We start from the raw sequence: 16778 nt of genomic DNA on the forward strand, positions 1-16778 counted from the left end.
AATATAGATATCTAAGCAGATGTGCACTCTTCAGAACCATATAATATTTCAAAAAATGTTTTGGATACATTTACTAGGTAATGAAATGGATGACAGATTTACTTAATTAGATAGTACAAAAATATTATAAGACAGTTTCTGGAACCAGAGAAATATGTTTTAGCCAAGTTTCAGCGATGTGGAAAAACAAATGTAGGTTTTAGTGACTATCTTGCTGGCTAATAAGTGTGATTCAGATAGCTGTTTTCTACACAAAGTAACAAATTCCCCTTTCTTAAAAGTTCAAAAATTTGGGAAAAATACATTTCATAAGACTCAAAAGGGTAAATCATTAAGAAAGAAACAGGTTGGGGTGGCACTTCACTAAATAAAACACTATACAAAATCAATTCCACAAATACCACCATAAATACATATTACGAGGGTGAGTCAAATGAAAACCTTAAATATTTTTTTTTAAAGATTATTTATTGTGCAGAAGTGGTACAAAGATGTATCACTTTTTAACTTAATCTCCCCCAACCTCAATGCAAGTCCTCCAGCACTTACAAAGTGCATAAATTCCTTTAGAAAAAAATTCTTTTGGTAGTCCGTGCAAACACTCGTGCACCGCGTGGCATACCTCTTCATCAGAACAGAACTTCTTTTCTCCCATTGCGTCTTTGAGTGGTCCAAACACATGGAAATCACTTGGGGCAAGGTCTGGTGAGTATGGTGGATGAGGAAGATACTCAAAGTGCATGTCTGTGATAGGTGCAACTGTTGTACGGGCAGTGTGGGTCCTTGCATTGTCATGTTGCAAAAGGACACTTGCTGACAGCAATCCACTTCGCTTTGATTTGATTGCAGGCCGTAGATGATTTTTTAGGAGACCTGTGTATTATGCACTGGTGACAGTTGCCCTCTAGGCATGTAATGCTCCAAAATGACGCCTTTTTCATCCCAAAAGAGTGGCAGCATATCCTTCCCTGCTGGTGGTTCAATTTGAAACTTCTTTGGTTTTGGTGATGAGGAATGGCGCCATTCCTTGCTCGCTCTCTTCGTTTCCGGTTGGTGGAAGTGAACCCAGGTTTCGTCCCCAGTAACGATTCTTGCAAGGAAGCCATCATCTTCTCGTTCAAAGCACCGAAAAAGTTCTTCACAAGCATCAACACGTTGTTATCTCATTTCAGGAGTCAGCTGCCGTGGCGCCCATCTTGCAGACACTTTGTGAAACTGGAGCATATCATACACAATGTGGTGTACTGACCCACGACTAATCTGTATACGTGCTGCAATGTCATTCAGTGTCACTCGGCAGTTTTCCTTCACTATGGCTTCAACTGCTGCAATGTTCTGTGGAGTCACAACTCGTTGTGCCTGATCTGGATGAGGAACATCTTCCAATGAAGTTACACCATTTGCTAACTTCCTACTCCATTTATAAACTTGCTGCTGTGACAAACATGTATCACCGTACTGAACTTTGATTCGTCGATGAATTTCAATATATTTCACACCTTCACTATGCAAAAACCGAATAACAGAACGCTGTTCTTCCCTTGTGCAAGTCGCATGTGGGGCAGCCATCTTTATACTGATACTGCGATGGTATGTGTGCATCTGCACTATGCTGCCACCTACAGGCCATTCTGCACAGTGTTTGTAGCGCGCTTGCCAACTTACAGGATTTTAGGTTTTCATTTGACTCACCCTCGTATATCAATTGTCAGTGATACATAAATTATAAAATTATTTACAGGCCAACGTTATACATAGCAATCAACACCCCTCATTCTAGAGGGAGATGTTACAGGATTTGATGTAGCAGATTAATTGGTTATTAATAGGATGAGGTGTTTGTAGGCCATTCAGGATTTTTCTTTTGGCTCTATTTGAGCTTCATGTATACACCAGTCTACTCAGCTGTTGGGCTTCCTTCAAATTTTTGAAAATATATTTTTCCTTTCTTCCTTTTGCTGTCCTCTTCCCCCAAGTTGCATTAATTGTGCCATCGCCCCCTCCCCCACCCCCCACCCCCACTTTCTTAAGCAAGTGAGAGGCCTTAAAATGTACTTTGATTCATTGGTTGAGGGTTCTAAACCATAAAATTACATAGAGATAGACTTTATACATACCACTCAGCACCTGCCCCAAAAGTACACTACATATACACAGATGGGGGGGGGGATTGTGACACCAAACTGGAGTCATGCGACATATACGAGAGTTGGTAGGCATGTTAGTACAACTGAAAGATGATGTCTATTCAGATTTCATGCCAATCGCATACCGGTGGCGTTAGTAGTGCCATTATGAGGATACAAATCAGGTTTGCTTTAAATACACACTGTAACAGTCATGAGCATTAGTTACCTCAGAGATTGGACCTGATGAGTTGATATTAATCAAGAATGCCTTTAAGGTGACAAAGATGCCATTATCAAAACCTCACATAGTTTGAATGAGATCATGTGATAGGACTACGAGAAGCTGGAATTTTCTTCTTAGATACTGCAGAAAGTCTTGGAAGGAATATACCCACTGTACATGACTGCTGGCAGTGGTGGTCATGAGAATGTACTGTTTCAAGATGACTGCACCCCGGACAGCCACATGGCACTGTCGAGAAACTGCTGTGTTCAGCATATGGCTCTGGTGCATCATACTGTGTCTGTATCAGCAATTTGAGCACTGGTTGGCACCACAGTGACACAACAAACTATTACAAATAATTACTTCAGGGACAGCTCCGAGATAGCCTTGTAGCATGCATTCCACTGACCCAAAACCACTTCCGTTTGCAGCTACTGTGGTGTCAAATGAGAGCTCATTGGAGAGCATTGTGGAGGTCTGTTGTGTTTTCTGATGAAAGCTGGTTCTCCGTGGTGCTAGTGATTAACATGTGTTAAGAGGAGACAAGTTGAGGGCCTGCAGCCAACCTATCTGGATGCTGACACACTGGACCTACACCTGGACTTATTGTCTGCGGTGCTATTTCATATGACAGCTGGAGCACTCTTGTGCTTATTCCACACACCTTGACTGAAAATTTGTACATCAATCCACTGATTTGACCTATTGTGCTGCCAACCATGAAAACCATTCCAGGGGTGTTTTCCAACATGATAACATTCACCCTCATACGTCTCCAGTTGAGCACATGTGAGAGACTATCGGACAAAAACTCCAGCATCATCCACAAACAACACTGGCCAGCTAAGTGCAACAAGGACGTAACTCCATCCCAGAAACTGACATCTGGCACCTGTACAACACAATGCATGCACGTTTGCATGCTTGCTTTCAACATTCTGGTGGTTACACTGGTTGTTAAAGTACCAGCATTCCACATTTGTTATGGCTTATCTCGTGCTTGCATTAACCTGTGCTCTTGCAATGTTGCTCACTCTATTTTACCAAGACAAATATACTCCCAAATTTCATCATTTTCTGGTTTTGCCATTTTTTGCGGCAGTGTAGCAGTTGTTGTTTTGGACAAATAACAATGGTAGTAGGTACCAATCATATAAAGTTTAAGTTTTCTAAACGTGTATAAAACTGGTCATTATGTGATACAATATTTTATTTTGAAATGTCTTTGTCCAACTAATATTATAGCTGAGGTCTCTTCTCTGGCAAAGTCTGCTCCTTAGTTTACAACAGAGTTTAAGTGAAGCCTCACAAGCCATTAAGACAAATATCACAGTGGTTGACCAAATGAGGTGATCATGCCAGAAATTGTGAAGAAAATCAACAAAATGGTGATTGACTGAAAATGTGCTAGCTAGGCATTTCAAAACATGCTGTGTAATGCTTTGGGCATGAGAAAACTGTATGCAAGATGGGTCCCACTTTTACTCACAGTGGAACAGAAACAGCATCTTGTTTGAGTGTTTGGTGATGTTTTGCTGCAATAAAACAAAGTTTTATGTTGTTTCGTAACCATGGTTGAAACATGGGTATATCACTTCACTTCTGAGACAAAGGAACAGCCAAAATAGTGGGCTGGGAGGGGAGAATAGACTCCAAAGAAGATTAAGGCAATTCCATCTGCAGGCAAGGTCATGGCGCCAGTTTTTTTGTGATATGTCTGAGATAATTGTCATTGACAGTCATCAAGAAAGAAAAGGAGAGTATTATGCGAACTTCCTGCAGCACTTGGGTGATGAAATCAAGCAAAAAGGCCGCATTTAGCAAAAAAGGAAATCTTATCATGACAGTGCATCAGTTCACACATCTACTATCGCCGTGGGAAATCAATGCATTTAAGTTCGAATTGTTTCCTCATGCACCCTGTTCGCCACATTCAACCCCCTTCTGCCTATTTTCTTTTTCTAAACTGGAAGAAATGACATAGTGGTAAATGATACGTCAAAAATTAAGAAGCGGAGTCTGCAGTTGATGACTACTTTACAGAGCTAGACTGTTCTCACTATAAACAGGGTGTCTAAGCTGTTGAATATCACTGAGAAAAAGTAATGAGCTGAAAGGAGACTATGTAGAGAAATAAAGATGTTTTTCCCAGTGTTTTGTGTTTTCTTTGTGTGATAGAGTACTTGGGGGACAGCCCTCATATTTGAAGGATGTGTGGCAACCATCCTTTTCATAATAGTGCTGAATAACAAACTAGAAATAACTTTATCTGTGTCATTCGGGGATGGTTGCACAAAGAAAAACTCGGTGGAGAAAAATAATAAATTATGAGACAGAATTCTTGATGTGTACTAACATTCAGGAGGCAAATTGTGCACATACAGAAGTAAAATAATCCAGCTACCTAACTTTAGTAACTAATTATTCATTTGTTAGGAGCAGAGAGGGATATGTAGTGGAAGGTTAAAGAGAGACACTCATCCCACTAAAATTCTGAATGAAAAAATGAATTATCAAACACCTATTTTCCAGAGACACTCATCCCACTAAAATTCTGAATGAAAAAATGAATTATCAAACACCTATTTTCCAGCGCATGACAAGCTGTTGTAGTTCTTGCATGTCTTGATATTCTGACAGTCCGTTTGTTTTCTGTCCTTTGCTCCACACACCTCATGTCTCGTTTGCGGGATGCACATCTTCTTGGCTCGGTTTTGATAAGCTAATTGTGCATTTTGGCATGTTTCATGTCTCAGCTTGCAGTTTTCTGTTAATTTTGTTATGTGGTATATAAGCTGTAAACACACATTTGAGAGCTGACATTTATGATTTTAATTTATATTTTACTGTGGACCCATTTTTATGCTCTAGCTCTTTTTTAATCATATTTTTAACTCATCCTGTTTTGGCTGTGTATCTCTTATCTGGCTTCATAACATGCTATTGTAAGCTGTGCTTGCAGTTGGTAACACCTAGCAGCCAAGTCCCATAGGCTGTTTGTACTACAGCTGATGCCAATCACGGCTATAAATTTTAATTGCTTCTTTGACTGAGTTTAAGGAGATGGTGTTTTATTTAGATGCATCTCAAATCATGTAAATAAACACTACTACTTATACTGTTGTAACATTTTGTAGTGCTCTTACTCACAAATATGCACTTTTTTTGGGCAATCTGATGATTATCATAACAGTCGAAATGGGCTGTTGAACTGAATAAACAAATTTGCAATCAAAGACTTCTTTGGTTTTCGTGTACTCTCAAACATTAAATCACTGTTACCTTCAAGGTGACCATGTGACCCCTCTTCAGGGAGGACACCCAGACTCCCAAGGCAAGACTCGCCCACCAGTGGTGAGGACGAGGGTATACATCGAAACTCGCTGGCAGATTAAAACTGTGTGTTGTACAGGAACTGTAACCTGAAACCTTTGTTGTCCACTGGCAAGTGCTCTACTGATTGAGCTATTCAAGCACAATTCACAACCTGCTCTGGCAGCTTTACTTCCTCCACTATTTCATCACCTACCTTCTATACTTCACAGAAGTTCTCATGCATGTCTTGCAGAACTAGCATTTCTAGAAGAAAGGATATTGCTACAGCCCGAAAGTCTGTTTCCAGCCACAGGTCCCAGATCAAAGTCCCAGTCGAGCATACAATTTTAATCTGCCAGGAAGTATCAAATCGACACACACTCCGCTGCAGAGTAAAAATCCATTCTGAAGAGGGTAGACGTCATTATCTACCTTTGTCCTCGCCACAGGTAGATCCCTCTTATCCTGGGGTCCTGAGTGACCAGCCCTTCGTTTTAAACCTTCAACACATTCCCTTTGTCTTCTCCAACAAAGGAACTACTAATTCTGAAAACTGTTAGTGTGCCCCTTCTACTATGTGTGTGTGTGTGTGTGTGTGTGTGTACACGCTGGTCTGCACATTTACCTCCTGAAGGTAATCATTGGTCAGTAGTTTTGTCTCATAATTTATTAAAGTGATTGTGGTTCTGTTATGACCACTGTTGCTCATGTACGGAATGTACAAATCACACACACTTAAAAACCAAAATTCACTTTGGATTAATTAACTCCTACCAGTGATTAGAACATCGTGCAGTATTTGCTGTAACCATAATAGCCACATCCGGGCTGGAAACATGGGAATGACTGTAATTTGTTTCGTGTGTAACATTTGTTGTGATGCCAAAAGTTGCTGAGGTTTGAGAATGAGGCTATGTTTAATTTGTCTTTCACCACTGCACATAAATCTTATGTGACAGGCTCTACAACACCACAAACAGCACTACACAGTATTCAGTTTTAATGATCTACGTATCTCAGTGGTTATAGCAGCAGCAGCAGCAGTTAAGTGATGGAACATGAATGGAGCATATTGGTTTGTCCCAACAACACTTCACATCCTAATAATACTTCAGGTAAAATAATTACAGGCATACCAACTGTGCCTTTTAACTATGTCCCATTAGTCTGAGGAGTGGCTTAAGTCACTAAGGAAAGTGTTGTAGCATATTGGTGTAGATTAGCAGGATGAAAGGGTGGAATCAACTGATTGGGTTCAGTTAACATTTGAACACTTGGGCCAAAAGGAAAGTGCATTATTACTTGAAAAATAAAATCAGTCCTAATAATTAAAATCACGTGGCCAACAAAGTGTTTTTAACACTCAGTAAAATACTCGAGCATTTAGCACCACAAGAATTTAAGCCTAAGCATGAATGACCAGTTGACAAGTACCTCCAATTATTACTCAGTTTAAAACTAAAGTATTTAAAAAACACTCTGAAAGGTGACTGTTAGCCACTTTCATATTGATTGACAAAATGTATCATCTGTACCTTGCACTCTTGATGCTGTATTGAATCTGCCATGTGAATTTCTGGATGGAGAAGATGACACCAAAAGCATCCTGGAAGGAAGATGGGACATGTGAGTGTTTTATTGCAGCTAATGTCCTTCATTCCTCACACCATATGCTACTGCAGTTCAGTGATTGTGTGAAAAGGTAGAATTTAACAGATTGTGGCGGCAGAGAAAGGAAAAACACAGTAAGGGTGGGAATGATAATTTGGTTTTCAGATGGTAATGAAGACTTCTCCCACATCAAAAATTGTTAATTTGAACGTGACAGAGATGCACGTTGCATGAAGAAGAAGGCTAACTTTAACGAAAATCTCTTCCCTCCACCTGAGTTGTTTTGGGTGTGAGAGGGGGGGGGGGGCGGCTTTTAGATGAGGGAGATAACAAAATTTACGACCCTCAAGGAGATAATTAATGATGTGTTCAAATTCTGATGAACATTTCTCCCTACCACCAAGCAGAAAGAGCTAGTTTTGGACTTGAGGGAGGAACAAAGGACAGGAAGGAGTAGAGAAAGACATTTCCTGCATGGACCTTGGTTGGTATCTTTCATCCACCGGTTGTCTCTTCCCCTCTACCTGTGGCCACACGCGCACTTGTAATGTTTGGATACAGGATTAGTAGTGCACTGCTTGACCTAGCCACATTGGTTAAATATCTGAGTGAGTGTAACGTAGCAGAGTGATGTGAAATGGAACAAGCATGTGAGAATTCTGGTATGAAAGGTGAATGGTCAATTCGGTTTATTGGGAGGATTCTAGGAAAGTGTGGTTCATCTGTAAGGATGTGGATTGTGAAGGAGAGAGCTAAATATAGATTCAGATGAGGATAGAAAATTTTTTGTGACATATGGGAAAGATAAGTGGTCTGTTTCAGATGTTTTTTGAATTTTGTGTCCCCCTCTTCTAAATAGCACAAAATGACCTGTTTCTCAGACAGATGGAGAGTAGCTTTTACATTTAGTGTGCAGCAACTATGGAGTCCTGATAAGCACCCAGCACAGTGGGCTCAGTATGACGGCAGATGGCTGTGGTGAGTGTGCCTTCGTGAGTGAATAAAGTCCTCCTTGGTTCTCTGGAGTCTGTATTTAGGCCATGTTAGATCACATTCTGTTACTTTAGAATTTTGCTCACTTGTTTCAGTCAAATCCTGGACATGATCGGGGCTGTTCTTATATATGATGATGGATTAAAAAGAATCACCACTAGATGACTGTTCTTGGCGCACAGTATTCTTTGCACACTCTGTCACCAGTGTATGAAATAGTAGTCAGTAGCTAGCAGAAAAGCATGATTCTCAGGTGTGGCTGCAAGTTATATGAGAGAACCACAATTTTTTTTCCTCTCATAAGGAACAATCTTGAGGATTCCTCCCTCATGAGTGTAATCCCATACCTTTACAGAATTAATGTGTTAAAGTGTGTAGCTGTACAGAACAAATGAACATCATGTATGTCCAAATCTGTGAAACGTTTTAAATATACTCTGTCTGCACACAGTCTGCAAATGGTAAATATAGTTCACATCACGTAGGAAGGCGGCCCAATTTTTTTCGGTTGTGCACACCGCCCTCTATTAACTGCTAGTAACCAATAAGAGTCATTCTCTGAGCGGCTAGCCACGAGTTTGCGAGAATCTCTCCCCCGCATGCTATGCTGCTCGCGACAAAGCAATTTCATTCACAGAGCGACTGAATAATTCGTTCAGTTGTCGAATTTACGTGCATGTAGCAGTATAGCTGTGAATGTGTATCTATAAATGTTTTAGTGTGAGTCCAAATAAATATGCCATGTGACAGTAATACAAACGAAGTTCCTTGCAAGCAACTGCTAATGAAATTGCACGCCTCTGGAGTATTGTCTCAGCTGTGTGACTGGATTAGTGATATCCTGTCAGAAAGGTCACTATAAGTAGGAACTGATGGAAAATCGTTGAGTAAAATAGAAGTGATATCTGACGTTCCCCAAGTCGTTTTTATAGGCGCACTGCTGTTTCTGATCTACATACATGATTTAGAAAATAATCTGAGAGCCCTCAGATTGTTTGCAAATCATGCTGTGATTTACCACCTTATGAAGTCATCTACGATCAAAAACACATTACAAAATGATGTAGACAAGATACCTGTATGGCGTGAAAAGTGACAGTTGACTCTAAATAATGAAAAGTGTGAATTAATCCACATGAATACTAAAAAGAATCCGCTAAATTTCAGTTACAGGAGAAAACACAAAAATATATAAATTCAACTAAATACTTTGTGAGTATTGTTATGAATAACTTAAAATGGAATCAATACACAGATAATGTTGGGAGAGCAAACCAGAGACTGCAGTTTATTGGCAGAACACTTAGAAAATATAACAGGTCTACTAAAGAGACTACTTAAAAGAAGCTCACCCCCATCTGGAATATTGCAGTCTGTTGTGGGATCCACATAAGATAGAATTGACAGAGGACGTCAAAAAAGTTCAAAGAAAGGCAACTTGTTTTGTATTATCACGAAATGGGGGAGAGAGTTCCACAGATATGATAGCGAATTTGGGTGGCAATCATCAAAACAAGGCATATTTTTGTTGCGACAGGATCTTGTCATAAAATTTCAATCACCAACTTTCTCCTTGGAATGTGAAAAATTTTGTTTGTGCCTCCCTACATAGGGAGGAATGAATATCATACTAAAACAGCTTGTTGCAATTATGCATGAGCAAATTGAATTTAAGTGTAGCACTTCATCAATCCAAAGAATTTTAAGACGTTGGTTTCAAATATGTTAAGAAAAGAGTTTTTAATTGAAAGAAGAGACGTAGGTGCAGCGTGAACCACATGTGTTTTAAAGACAATGATATAAGAAAAGGATGTAGTTCTGAAGTGTGTTATCTTGACAAAACATGGGCGAATCAGAATCATTCCACGAACACTGCTGGAAAATGAGGGATGGTGGTACTGGCTGTTGTAAAATTCCTCTAGAGAAATGTTCTCGGATAATTATTCCACATGCTGACTCGTCTTCTCGTTTTGTTGCTGAGAGTAAACTTGTATTTAAGTGCAAGAAAAACAGCAGTGACTATCATTCTTTCATACCTTGGCTCATTGTAATTACCATGCCAATAACCATTCAGCTGTTACAGCACTGAGAACATGGATATTGTGCATTGTCTGAAAAATAAAAATATTCCGGACATTGTAAATCTGACTCATGCTGAACTTCTGCAGCTCGTTAATTTATAGAAGTCACACGATACAACATACAAACTTGACTTCCTTGCATGTGAGTGTGGTCACTCAGTTTTGCGTTTTCCCTTATATCACTTTCAGTATAATCTGATAGAATTAATGTGGATACAGGAAAAAGTGGGGTAAAAAACAAAATGTTCCAACAGACACTGAAACACTTGCACACGAAACAATAGACATCCCCTTTCAGTGTGGGCACAGCGTGTGTGGTATGCTGAAAAGCTTCAGAAAGAAAACTGTGAGCGATGGTGGATATAAGCCATAAACTGTCATCCTAAATTTAGAATCAAGTGGTTCGGACATGGACTCGGATAGCAGTGACGATGGTATTGTGGTATAGCCTTTGGAAGAAAGTAAAGTAATGTTATTTCTTGGTTTTACAGACACACTATTTAAAAAAATGTTTTTGTCAGTATATCAATTACATATACAGTATTTGAAAACTTCCTAGCCTTTATTCATCACAAATTTGTAGCTTATGGTATATTCAGACTACAATGGTCAACACATTGCTAGTTCCCAGTGTGTTGTCTGCTCTAGGGACTCGTGCTGGATAAATTTTTAAAAAACTCCAATATTTCGACAAGTGAACCTTTGCCATTTTCAAGGCATGAATTAGAAAATCACTTAAAATGGAAGGGAGGGTTATCTGCCGAGATATTGGTGGTTTTCAATGTTATCAGTAAGCATTCCCTCGAGTTATTCGCAGAAGATGGTCAATTGTTTGCTTATTCAGTGGATCATAAATGTGATCTCTCAAGCAATGCCAAAAGAGTTATTTTATACTCATAATTCCTGTTACACAGAAAAATATAACATACTGACAGTTTTTGCACTATTCTTTGCTATCAATAATTCTCCCGGGGTTCATAATGCTAAAATCTAAAATTGCTATAGTATGCTGTCAGGCCTCTTAAACAAACAGCATACGTAACTTGTGGTAAGGCTCCTCAAAAGAAATCGAACAACTGCCTTTCCTCGTGACTTCATGCTCCAACTGACTGATCACTTCTGTGTCATGATTGCTGCCAGATAAACACTTCCGCAACCAGAGAGAAAAGATGACAAGGCACCGGGAAGTATAGGTAACAGTGCTGTTCATGGCACAGTGTACATAGTGACTCAGAGAATCATTTGCTGCTACTGCAACAAAACCTTGTGCATTCAAGAATTGCCAATCAGAGTTCAGAAGATTGAAGTTCGCTGGAATGAAATGAATGGAATCAGTGGAAATGTAATTAGTAATATGCAATGACATTAAATTATATCAGTAAAATCCATTTTTTAAATGAATGTTGAAATTTTGGACCAGTCCTGGAGGTGTGGGTCACATAGCTTAAATGATTAAGGTGACTGTTTATGTAGGAATTAACGAAGAACTTTGAACCCAAGCCTGACAAAACTTTCAGATTTCAAGACTTGCCCATAACTGAAATTGTGAAGCCAGATGGAGTGCATAGCACTCGAGAGCTCCACCAGCCAATATCACTATTGACTGAAGTGACTCAATGATATTTGACACAATTCGATCAATGTTTATGGTTAGCAAATGACAGTTGCAAGGTTGCAACCTCTCTGAAGGCTGTGTCAAATGTGGTAACTAACTATTGCATGTCATTAACAAGGTGTGTGTGCACTAGTTTGAGTTTTTGTAAATCTGGCACCAGGGAGAGGGAGGAGGGGGGGATGTATGCATAATAGCTACTCCTAAAAGTTTTTCACATCAAGCCGACTACTTCATAAAGAACTAAATGACATATTGCCTGGAGGCTTTCATATCAGGACCTATCCAAACCTTTTTGTAGTTATTTCTCAGACTTTTGCCAGAAGGATTGGCTGCTATTCTCATAGTCACCCTTCATAGCTGTTAGCAGACTGTAGTCCAGCCCATGGCCAAAGGATACATGAACTCCGTTTGTTAACATCCACTGGAGGGGTATTCCCGTGGTCATTATCACATTCACTCTTCTATTATTTACAACGGTCAGTTGTTACAGCATGGGAATTCAGAATCTGTTTGTCTTGAGGCTGTCTTCTTTCTGTGTAAAACTTTTGTCACATTGATGAATTTCAATCGCTTCCCTAAAACATGGGTGTGATAGCTCTTCTCCACAACGAGAACCTGTAAGAAAGAGCTGCCATGCCTGTTTTTTTTCAGGGAAGCCATTGAAATTCACAAACATGACAAAAGTTTTAATAGGAAAAAAGAAAGCTGCAAGGTAAGAGGATCCTGGTTTCCCATGTTGCAATGAACAACCATTGCAAATAACATGTAACATTGCATGTTGGACAATGTCGAGGGCAGGTTGACTCACAATGTATTGTACAAGTGTGTCTATTTGAAATAATTGTATGGTGGAACTCTTTGTCAGTTGTAGCAGACTTTTAACCAATATGTATTCTCTTTTTATATTTTTAGTTAGCTGCAAGCACTGAATGAACAAACCTATTGAAAAGTTTATTCGTTATTTATTTTTTATTGGTTACGTAACAAAAAATGACAGTGACATCAAGAGATGCATAGGATCTACACCTCAGAATAAAACAGTAATATCAAGAAGATAAATGTATACACATAGTTTTCATTTGGGAATCTCCAAATGACTTATTTATTTGCCAAATAACTATAATGTAGACATCGGCTTTTACAATAATTGTTCATCCAGGGTGTATGGCTAAGTTGAAAAAGAGGCTTAGCAAGGTTTATAAGAGTCTGACTGATTTTCAGAGTATCAGTAGAAAGAAATTCGATTCATTCTTTGGGAACTTCATTTGTAAATTGCAAAGTTGATGTGACTTACCAAACGAAAGTGCTGGCACGTCGATAGACACACAAACATACACACAAAATTCTAGCTTTCGCAACCAACGGTTGCTTCATCAGGAAAGAGGGAAGGAGAGGGAAAGATGAAAGGATGTGGGTTTTAAGGGAGAGGGTAAGGAGTCATTCCAATCCCGGGAGCAGAAAGACTTACCTTAGGGGGAAAAAAGGACGGGAATACACTTGCGCGCGCGCACACACACACATCCATCCACACATATACAGACACAAGCAGACATATTCAAAAGCAAAGAGTTTGGGCAGAGATGTCAGTTGAGGCGGAAGTGCAGAGGCAAAGATGTTGTTGAATGACAGGTGAGGTATGAGTGGCGGCAACTTGAAATTAGCGGAGATTGAGGCCTGGTGGATAACGGGAAGAGAGGATATATTGAAGAGCAAGTTCCCATCTCCGGAGTTCGGATAGGTTGGTGTTAGTGGGAAGTATCCAGATAACCCGGACGGTGTAACACTGTGCCAAGATGTGCTGGCCGTGCACCAAGGCATGTTTAGCCACAGAGTGATCCTCATTACCAACAAACACTGTCTGCCTGTCTCCATTCATGCGAATGGACAGTTTGTTGCTGGTCATTCCCACATAGAATGCGTCACAGTGTAGGCAGGTCAGTTGGTAAATCACGTGGGTGCTTTCACACGTGGCTCTGCCCTTGATCGTGTACACCTTCCGGGTTACAGGACTGGAGTAGGTGGTGGTGGGAGGGTGCATGGGACAGGTTTTACACCGGGGGCGGTTACAAGGGTAGGAGCCAGAGGGTAGGGAAGGTGGTTTGGGGATTTCATAGGGATGAACAAAGAGGTTACGAAGGTTAGGTGGACGGCGGAAAGACACTCTTGGTGGAGTGGGGAGGATTTCATGAAGGATGGATCTCATTTCAGGGCAGGATTTGAGGAAGTAGTATCCCTGCTGGAGAGCCACATTCAGAGTCTGATCCTGTCACAAGTGGGGCACTTTTGTGGTTCTTCTGTGGGAGGTTCTGGGTTTGAGAGGATGAGGAAGTGGCTCTGGTTATTTGCTTCTGTACCAGGTCGGGAGGGTAGTTGCGGGATGCGAAAGCTGTTGTCAGGTTGTTGGTGTAATGGTTCAGGGATTCCGGACTGGAGCAGATTCGTTTGCCACGAAGACCTAGGCTGTAGGGAAGGGACCGTTTGATGTGGAATGGGTGGCAGCTGTCATAATGGAGGTACTGTTGCTTGTTGGAGGGTTTGATGTGGACGGACATGTGAAGCTGGCCATTGGATAGGTAGAGGTCAACATCAAGGAAAGTGGCATGGGATTTGGATTAGGACCAGGTGAATCTGATGGAACCAAAGGAGTTGAGGTTGGAGAGGAAATTCTGGAGTTCTTCTTCACTGTGAGTCCAGATCATGAAGATGTCATCAATAAATCTGTACCAAACTTTGGGTTGGCAGGCCTTTGTAACCTAGAAGGCTTCCTCTAAGCGACCCATGAATAGGTTGGCGTAGGAGGGGGCCATCCTGGTACCCATGGCTGTTCCCTTTAATTGTTGGTATGTCTGGCCTTCAGAAGTGAAGAAGTTGTGGGTCAGGATGAAGCTGGCTAAGGTAATGAGGAAAGAGGTTTTGGGTAGGGTGGCAGGTGATCGGCGTGAAAGGAAGTGCTCCATTGCAGCGAGGCCCTGGACGTGCGGGATATTTGTGTATAAGGAAGTGGCATCAATGGTTACAAGGATGGTTTCCGGGGGTAACAGATTGGGAAGGATTCCAGGTGTTCGAGAAAGTGGTTGGTGTCTTTGATGAAGGATGGGAGACTGCATGTAATGGGTTGAAGGTGTTGATCTACATAGGCAGAGATAAGTTCTGTGGGGGCTTGGTAACCAGCTACAATGGGGTGGCCGGGATGATTGGGTTTGTGAATTTTAGGAAGAAGGTAGAGGGTAGGGGTGCGGGGTGTTGGTGGGGTCAGGAGGTTGATGGAGTCGGGTGAAAGGTTTTGTAGGGGGCCTAAGGTTCTGAGGATTCCTTGAAGCTCCGCCTGGATATCAGGAATGGGATTACCTTGGCAAACTTTGTATGTGGTGTTCTCTGAAAGCTGACGCAGCCCCTCAGCCACATACTCCCGCCGATCAAGTACCACGGTCGTGGAACCCTTGTCCGCCGGAAGAATGACGATGGATTGGTCAGCCTTCAGATCACGGATAGCCTGGGCTTCAGCAGTGGTGATGTTGGGAGTAGGATTAAGATTTTTTAAGAAGGATTGAGAGGCAAGGCTGGAAGTCAGAAATTCCTAGAAGGTTTGGAGAGGGTGATTTTGAGGAAGAGGAGGTGGGTCCCGCTGTGACGGAGGACAGAACTGTTCCAGGCAGGGTTCAATTTGGATAGTGTCTTGGGGAGTTGGATCATTAGGAGTAGGATTAGGATCATTTTTCTTCGTGGCAAAGTGATATTTCCAGCAGAGAGTACGAGTGTAGGACAGTAAATCTTTGACGAGGGCTGTTTGGTTGAATCTGGGAGTGGGGCTGAAGGTGAGGCCTTTGGATAGGACAGAGGTTTCGGATTGGGAGAGAGGTTTGGAGGAAAGGTTAACTACTGAATTAGGGTGTTGTGGTTCCAGATTGTGTTGATTGGAATTTTGAGGTTTTGGAGGGAGTGGAGCTGGAAGTGGGAGATTGAGTAGATGGGAGAGACTGGGTTTGTGTGCAATGAGAGGAGGTTAAGGTTTGCTGGAAAGGTTGTGAAGGGTGAGTGAGTTGCCTTTCCGGAGGTGGGAAACCAGGAGACTGGATAGTTTTTTGAGGTGAAGGGTAGCATGCTGTTCTAATTAGCGGTTGTCCTGTAGGAGGATGCTCTGAACAGCCGGTGCGGATGTGGGAGAGGAAAGATTGAGGACTTTTATTAAGGATAGGAGTTGACGGGTGTGTTCATTGGCTGAGTTGATGTGTAGGTGAAGGATTAGGTGGGTGAGGGCAATGGATTGTTCAGTTTGGAACTGGTATAGGGATTGATGGAAAGAAGGGTTGCAGCCAGAGATGGGAACTTTAAGTGTGAGGCCTTTGGGGGTAATGCCAAATGTCAGACAAGCCTGAGAAAATAAAATATATGCGAGTGTAATCTGGCTAGAGTGAAGGCATGTTTGCGGAGGGAATGTAAACAAAACTTAATGGGGTCGTTGTGGGGATGTTGTGAGGGTGACATGGTATTAGAAGGTGGAAAGTGTAGCATGAGGCTGAAATGAAAATGAAAATAAAAATATATGGGGAGAGATAAAGGTGAACTAGTAACTGGAGATCTGTTGTGAAAAAAGGCAAAAAAGTGTTGGTTAAAGCTGGGCTGTGTTGATCCTGTGGTGAACTTGGGTTGGTAGACAATGATGTGCACAAAGGTTAGGTGGTTGTGTTGCCGCCAAAACACGTTAAAGGATGGAGAAATTCGCGAAAATTTCGAAAAAACTGCGTGCAAATGTATTAAAAGGAGTGGTTTTGTGGTGGCAGATTATGAAAATGAGGCTAACAATTGTC

The 16778-nt window shown here is 41.2% G+C and overlaps 1 protein-coding gene across 2 annotated transcripts in view; it reads left to right on the plus strand.

Annotated features, from left to right (window-relative positions):
- Nucleotides 1-16778, plus strand: part of LOC126412195 (ubinuclein-1) — a 389778-nt gene that overhangs the window by 61687 nt on the left and 311313 nt on the right. The gene's annotated exons all lie outside the window — the stretch shown is intronic.

The sequence above is a fragment of the Schistocerca serialis genome, chromosome 7, assembly GCF_023864345.2.
Source record: "Schistocerca serialis cubense isolate TAMUIC-IGC-003099 chromosome 7, iqSchSeri2.2, whole genome shotgun sequence".
NCBI classification, from domain to species: Eukaryota; Metazoa; Arthropoda; class Insecta; order Orthoptera; family Acrididae; genus Schistocerca; species Schistocerca serialis.